The following is an 8,362-nucleotide window of genomic DNA, read 5'->3' on the forward strand; positions in this document are numbered from 1 at the left end:
ACTGGAAACAAAAAACAATGAAGAAAAAGAGGCAGATAGACAAACAAAAGTAATCTGATTTTGAACAAAAAGAAATCTGATTTTGAAAAATCAAGGAAGAAATGAAGCAAAACAGGACAGGTTAATATGAAAGAGAAAAAAAAAAAGGTATTGAGCTTATCAAGATCCAAGGGTTTGCTGCATTCAGCTCACCGTGAGGGGTATTTGGCCCCGATTCACCTTTGTGTCCTGGCTGCCACGTTGAAAGCCAGTTCAATCTGTTCTTCATGCAACACCAAATCTGCCTCAAGTTTGACTAGCTGTCAGGGCCCCTAATGGGGGCCCTGACGATGGGGCTCATCCAAGCAGAGCTGGTAGCCAAAGGGTGCCCCAAGAGACAGCTCTGTTAGCTGTATGGCCCCCAGGGATGCCTGGAGAATGAGCCTGAGGCGCTGGAACCACTGGTTTTCCCTCTGGGAAGGACACCAGGGCACTGCAGATCTGACCCAAGTATGTTTAGAGGCATGATTAAGTGAGGCAGCAGGGTTTATTTTTAAATTAAGATGGAGGATTATCAGTTTAAATTCTGAAATAGGATTGAAACCACAAAATTAAAAGCCAGTTCTTTGGCTCTGCTGTAAGACCTGTCCTAATTGCTTAGCCAAAGGTTTTCTGGCATGGGAGAAAACTCAGCTGATTTAGGCTGGATTCAACCCTCCTCGGTTGAGGGGATATTTGACTTTGGGTTGTTTGGGTCAGCCAGTTACAGAGCAAATACCTAATGCTGCTCCAGGCCAGAACCAAAACCTGCCCCAGCAAAGGTTCAGGCTGGGGAAGCTGCCTGGACACCGCTCCTCCAGGAGGGAACCGAGCTGTGTCGATCTGGGAAATGTTACATTAGGACCTCGTTCAGGGACCAAAGGGAGGCTTAAATCTCTTCTGGCTTTATCCATGGCAATTTGATTATTCTTGATAATTATATATCAGGAAAACTGGCAGGTTTTCTCCCCACCCCTGTCAATAGCAATATTCTCATCCTTTCACTGAAGGGCTCTCTTTTTGTGCAGTGGTTTGGATTAAATTGCTTTTTGTTCTTTTCAAGTCTTTCTTTTTTGAACTGTAAGCTGACCCTCCGTGTATTTTGCAAAATGCTGAGCCTGCTTGGGTTTCTTGGGGAGGTAGAGGGGTGATGTCATTCGCCACTTGATAGGGTTGAATCCTTTATCTATCCGAACTTGGACACTGGGGAGGAATGGGAAAATTGTGCCTCTCCCTTTCTGTCTCAAATCCACTTACAAATTCTTTCTCCTTGTAGAGAATAACAAGTCTCCGCAGCAATATCCCCTTACCCCTAGATTTTATAAAATTTGCTCGAGCAGTCCAGAATTTTTTAAAAGACAGGAACCAGAGAAGTGGAAAAGGCATGAAGGAATAATAGGCAAGAGAGGTCCTTGAGCAGTAAGAGGGATAAGAGACATATAATATTCTTCCTTCCCAATCTGTGAGGAGCTCAGATTCAGCTAGTATAATTCATCAGAGAGACTCCAGTTTCTTCATCTACATTAACCTGTGCAAGATTGGAAAAGACTGTTGGGCCCATTTTTTAATGAAAATTGAACTAAACTGTGCTAATGGACTTGCACACACAAGGCTATGGAGGAAACTGGTAAGAAAACCAGGCGCTGAATATGGACAAACCCAAGTGCTCTCTCAGTCGGCTTCATAAAACAGTCTCAAGGCATTTCAGCGTACCAGCTCTTTATACCGAAAGTCTGTGATCCTGCTAATGTAAGGAGGTTAATTAGTGGATTGGGTTCCAGGGATTGTAGTAAAAGGCCCAAAGTGTCAGTAGTTTCACATCTGCTATTAAATGAACGTAATGTGTTTCTAAGCTGTTTCAAACTGTGCTTTTGTGGTGTTTGTTATCTAAGAGATTTGCCGGATCAGCTAAACCCAGGTTGATATATGAATACGGACTATTTTGTTGCTGTAATGCATTTTCTTGCTAAAGTTTCAGCTGAACATATTACTTCACTGTAATACAAATGATTCCTAAACTCCATATTATTATATTAATGAATTAAAGCAGCAGCTACACTCTGAACCATTAAACCTATCATTACTCAACTTGACATTAGGTTCTTTATTATTACAGTTAATTCAGACCAGGAAAGATCTTTTGTAAATTTGATTCTGTTGGGGATGAGAAAGGAATTGAATGTACTTACTACTGTTTCTGTTAAAAAATTATCTTTTAGAATGTATTTCAAAAAGAAATGTTCTTCAAAAATGTTTGCCAAAACCATCTTTGACTAAAGCTTAATATCTGTATCTTTGATTAGCAATATATTAAGAGTAACAAATATTAGGAAGTGGAGCCATGGAAATGAATGCTGGCTGTTCATCAGGGCCTCCATTATTTATTTCTGTTCCCTGCCTGGACAAGTGTCTGCTTCTGTAAATACTGTTGAGATCCTCTGGCATAGGATAAAAATAGACTTTCAAGAAAAGCAGTGACTGAGAAAATCATTTAATAAAAAGTATATAGCAATGGTGTGAATAGGAACAGGAATGAATATACCAAAGAAATATACCACCATTGCATTACTGCATAGGAAGCTAATTGCAATCACTTCTCCCATCACTGTAGCAAAGGAGTTGGGAGCACGCTGCTTCGATACCTGGGCTATTGCAGTTCCGTATACATTTATAGACAGGCAAACAGACAGGGTGGGGAGTAAGGATCATGTGGCAACAAGGCTCAGAACATCAGAAAAGGAAGTGAATGAGAACATCATACCTAATTGCAACTGGGAGAGGAATTCAGGGAGCCAGAATGTGAATTACATGAACCGGAATCCGACCAGAGTGACAAGACAGAAGTTTACAACCCAACCTGATGGGAAGCATGATGGATCCCTGGAGCCTCTTGCAAACTGATCAAGGACGGGACTGTTTGTCAGCACAAATGAGAAATTACAGACTACTGAACACGACAGAGCGTGCTGAAGTGGGAAGGAAATGAGGGCTTGTTTTATAGTGGTTGGATTTCAAAAATGTCCTCTGCTCTAGGAGACATTCCAGATTCTGAAAGTGTTCGTCACATTAAGTACAGGAAATTGTCTGTCAGATACAGTTTTGGGTACTGTGATCGTAGTACAAAGGATCCAGATGTGCTATCTCTGACATGCTTAATACCATAGCACAAACAATTGCAATGAATTACCTTCTCCCTGTGATTTAAGATTCTGCTCTCATTCTACACATGGGCTCTTACGGTGACACGGGGAGCTTCCTGCTATTACCTTTTTCGTGTTATTATTTCTCAGTCTTTCAGCCAGTGGAAAAAGGATTTGAATCAATAGAATAAAGAGGCCATTATGGAGTACAGTGTGGCTAACTTGTTTAAACATAATTTTAAAAATATATATACAAAGAAATATACAAACCATCTGAGAAAAAAAAAATTGCCTGTGGCTTTAGAATAGGAGATGTGCTACAGATGCAAAAAATTGTGGACAAAAGACTTCAAGAGCAGTATTTCAGAGCTGAAATTGGCTCTGCTCCAAATATTCTCAAAAGACTTATTTTTTTTGGATGGCAGCAACCATAAGTTGATGTTAATAATGCAAGTCAATTTTAATAATGTGTGGCTCTAACTGCAGTAACCACAACAGCGTTACGTAAAAGGAAGAACTGCCATGGATTTCATGCTGATGTGGAGAATTTTGTGAGCAGGTGGAGTGGGTTTTATATCTTCCAAGAAGGACACTTGATGTATTTCTGGTCATATGGCAGCCATTCCTGAAAGTTGAAATGATAGGTGATATAGTTGGTATAAACTTTCTGTGCTTTCAGATCCGTGGTTTGAATTTATGCCTCTTTTCTGATGGCTATCACTATAAGTTGTACTGGAATAGAAATGTATTAGAGAGCCTGGAACTCGGTAGGCAGAAATGAAAAATATGTACAAAGAGTTTAAAACAGAAATGAATATTGACACTTACTCAAGAAGTGCAAGCCACCAGACTGAATATTTAGAGAATATTTCACAGGGGAACACAGTTTATGTACTACTGCGTATTACGGACCATGACCATCACATCACAAACATGCTAATATCTCCAAATAGAGAAAATATAGAGGTTCCCTGATCTGTTCTGGACTTCAGTGGGTCTGTTTCTCAAGTTAAGACTGGATAAATTAAGTGGGATTCAGTCACCTAATGAAGCGTTTAGTGCCTTTCAGACTGCTAAGGTCTTCTGCCTGGGCTCCAGCTGCTGCTTGATGAGGCCATGTGTACCCCTTGGGTCCTGTGTCACATCTGGCAGCCCTGCACAGATTTCTTCCTCACCTTAGCAGAGCTAAAGTGAGACAATTTACTTTAAGGCTCTTGATTCACGCTCTTGGTCCCTAGAAGAGGATTTGTTATCACCCGACTACCAGTTACCTGGGTTACTGCAACAAGCTGCTTAGATGATAGAGAAATTAGAAGTCTAGAAAAGTTTAGTTTATCCTGACAACAGAATGATTGTGTCAAAACCCTGCTATAAGTTAGATATCCAGGTAATGTACTGTTAGGAATGCTAATAGGGCTACACCGGCTTCACACCATGCTGGAAATAAGAGCACAGTGTATAGTCTGTGGTCTGAAGCAGTTGACCCAACTGTGAGACTGAGAAGCAGACACAAATGCTCTTGTGGATCTTGTGGACCTAAGTGACTTGTTCACATGAAGACGTGACGGGGAATCAGCATTATGACAAGCAGCAGAAAGGGAGAGAAGGCTGCAAGGAAGGGAATAACTGAAATATTTTAAGGTTGCAAAGTGCAGTTCAGCTACACTTTCTATTTTGAGACTTTGTCATGCACCTGGGAGCAAAATTATTTTGGCATGGAAAATGCTGGTTAGTTTGAAACACAGGTGATAGAAGAAAACAAGGCAGCAAGGGCTACCTTAGTTAACGTTCATGGGTTGTCCTGAGTCATGTCCAAATGCACAAGACAGTTTTCTGCAGTAATAGAGCCGTAGGACTCATGGAAAATTTGTGACCCCAGGTTTTTACTTTCAATTGGTTCTCCAGGGTATGTGTCTTGCATATATCTTGTATGTGGTACGTGTCTTATTACTCTAACCAATGTAATGGTGTTGCTACACACTTTGTAGAGCTCAGGAGGTTGCTTATAGCCTGGGGTGTGACACATTCTAACAAGGATATACAATTTATTAGGGCCCAGATGCACCAAAAAATGTGCAAGTTGTCACTAGAGATATGGGTTACAGAGGCCTCCATGCCAGCAGCCTGCTGTCAAGCACAAGATACAGCTCAGCACTTGAGCCACACTTCAAAGCGTAGCATCTGCCTGCAGCCAAGAAACGTCCACCCCACTGGAGTATGGATTAGCACTGTGCATGGAAAATAAGCTTTCACAGTCACCTTATAATTTGTTATTTTGACTTTTCTGTATATATTTGCAAATGTTAGAGAGCAGAACTAAGAGTTAAGGACTCTGGGGGGCAGGTGAGGTGGTGGCAGACGAGACGGATTTGCAGAACAACAGTGAACTAATAAGATACCAGCATCATTTCACAGTTTTTTAAACCATGTGTTATTATTCTTTTCTGAAGCTGCAGAATTCTGTGGAGGATGGTACTTGTTAATTGTAAACACTTAAACCGCTAAAACGGCAAGTCTTGGTTTCTTAGGAATTTATCCATTTTTTCTAACAAGAATTGAAGAGTATCAGTGTGGTGGCCAGACAACATTCACAGGCAGAAGTCCATGTTCAAGCAGATACAGTGAACTTGTGCAAGCTCAGAGCAGCAACAAAGAGCGCCACATCACGATCTTAGGAAACGGAAACCTGTTTTGTCCTATTTACCCTGATTTAGATTAAGGAATCTTCGGGAATCAACAGTTTTAAAAAGCAAGTTAGTGTTTAGGGCGACAGTGCTGTGCCATTTGTGGAATAATAATGTTCTCTCACAGAAACTCTCATTCACCCAGGAGACGAAATGGGGCCAAATCCTCATCTGATGTCAATCAGCATGATTCATTTGCCATTAGCATGGCTCCAATGTGTTCGGTGGAGCAATACCAATTTACTTCTGCTGAGGGCTTTGGCCTTCTGTCTCATAGCTCAAAGAAATTAAGCTGCCTTCCAAGTCTTCTGATCGAAGCTGTGTGCAATTTAAATCTTGCTGCAAAAAAGCCTGTTCAGATATGTTTTTCCTTTCTGTTTCAAATGATTTTGCACATTCATCATATGAGTTTAATGGAATATGTCTAATTTTCATCAAACCATGGAAAACAAAAAAATGTTCACAGGTTTACGCCAGTGACCCATTTTGCTGAAAAAATAATAATGCACTTACTTAAGCTAAATTTACTTTGCAGAAATGGTTTCTCTTTATTTTTTCTTTTTTTTAAATTCGTAATGAAATGTGAAGAAAGTTAACATATGAGCCATTTTGCACCTTATTAATAACATTTTGCCAGCCCTGCTTTGAAGGTCTTTTCAAAATAATGTGAAAATCCAAGAAAATTATGTCAATATTATTTTAAGTCAAAAAGGCACCCCGTTTTCATCTTTGTTTTTATCTTGGTCATGTTTAAAATGGCCTGTCTTAAATTTGGAAACCACTGTAAATTCACAGTTAAAGGTCTAATTCTGTCCTTATTGAAACTAACAGTTTCCTAAATTACTTTAATTTAAGACCTCAGCTCATTATCTCATCTCACAAATCAGGTAAACTATGATGCTCTTACAAAACAGGAAAATTATAGGAATTACCATTTTCCATGTTATGTAGCGTGAACATCCTACACAGATGTTAACAGTGGCTGAGATCAGGGGTGTTGTACAATTCCTCCTGCTGTGATTAGGTTTTGCAGTTATTTTGCATATCTCTGCCATCACGAGGGTTAACTTTTTTAATAAGTAAGGTATTGGGTAGTTTTTTGCATTCTCCTAATTTTATATTTGTTATGGTAGGCCTAAAAACTCCAGAGACATCCCATGTGTGGATCTCACTTGCAACTGGCTGCTCCCTAGGTGGTGAATTGTAAGACCAATAGGCAAGATCTGCAGGGAGCTTAATGGAGAAAGAAAGGGCCTGAGAGGGGCTGGTCAGCCCCCGCGGTGAGGAGGACCTGCCCCTGAAGACGCTGAAAGCCCCAGAGGCAGGAGGCTTTGAGGGGGTTGAGTCAGGTCCCTGTTGGTGATACTGAACTGGGACTGTGAATGCCAAAGGTCTCCCTAGGAGGAAAGAAGCAAGAAATGCTGCCAGCTGTTTGGAGATACCGACATACTGGCTCATGAAGTGGTGTGCAGGCTTACTTGATAGAGGGGAACACCAAAAGGGTTATCAAACACTAGAACAGGCTGCCCAGGGAAGTGGTGGAGTCACCATCCCTGGAGGTATTTAAAAGACGTGTAGACGTGGTGCTTAGGGACATGGTTTAGCGGTGGACTTGGCAGTGCTAGGTTAACGAACTTGATGATCATAAGGGTCTTTTCCAACCCAAATGAGTCTATAATTCTATGATTCTATGAGGGAGGTACTGACACACTGGTGCAGGAAGTGGTGTGCTGGCTTATTTGAGAGGGGGGAACATAAGGGAGGATCAAACATCTTGGAGCAGGTCTACCTAAAGCTTCCTCTTAGTTTTAAATTTCCATGCAGTTTCGTCACCTCTCCTCACCGACCCTGTGGTCATGGCATGAAACCTTCTTGTAACTTGGGTTCAGTGTGTCCCTGTGATTAGAAGATGTGACCCCACGCATCCCACTGTGTCACCTGTGATTGCCACCATGCATGTGAAGAGGGGAAGAGTCACAGGGGGTGAGGACATGGTGAACTGTCGTGCTGTCTGGGCTGGGAAGGATCTGACGGCACGTCTAAAGGAACAAGCCCTTGTAAAGAGAAAAGCAGACAGCGTTCCCCAAAGGAACTACACATGATGGCCGAAAGAAGCTGTTTCCCAGCAGATCCCGTCTACGCTAGGGCTCTGCTGGCATGACTGTGTCAGCAAGTCTGGAAACTTCTAATTGAAGCACAGCTCCAGTGGCCAAACTTTAGCACAGATCAGGCCTCAGAAAGGGCCAGGACGCTCTGATGCATTATTTCCAGTGCAGGTCCCGCTAGATTAGGATGTGTTTTTCATTTGAAGTTGAGCTACTCTAACCCAATTCCCTCCAAACAAACAAATAACCGAACGAGCGAGCAAACAACCCCGTGGGAGGGATGGCTTATTCGTGCGCAGCGGGGAGCAGAGCGGGGTGGGGACCGACTGGCTCCGAGTGCCGGCGCTGGGGTTGTTTTCCCCTATGACATTCATCCTGTTTGTCACTGTTACCAGGGGTTTACAAACTCAAAGCA

Source organism: Pygoscelis adeliae, unplaced genomic scaffold (genome assembly GCF_000699105.1).
Source record: "Pygoscelis adeliae isolate BGI_AS28 unplaced genomic scaffold, ASM69910v1 Scaffold113, whole genome shotgun sequence".
Classification (NCBI taxonomy): Eukaryota; Metazoa; Chordata; class Aves; order Sphenisciformes; family Spheniscidae; genus Pygoscelis; species Pygoscelis adeliae.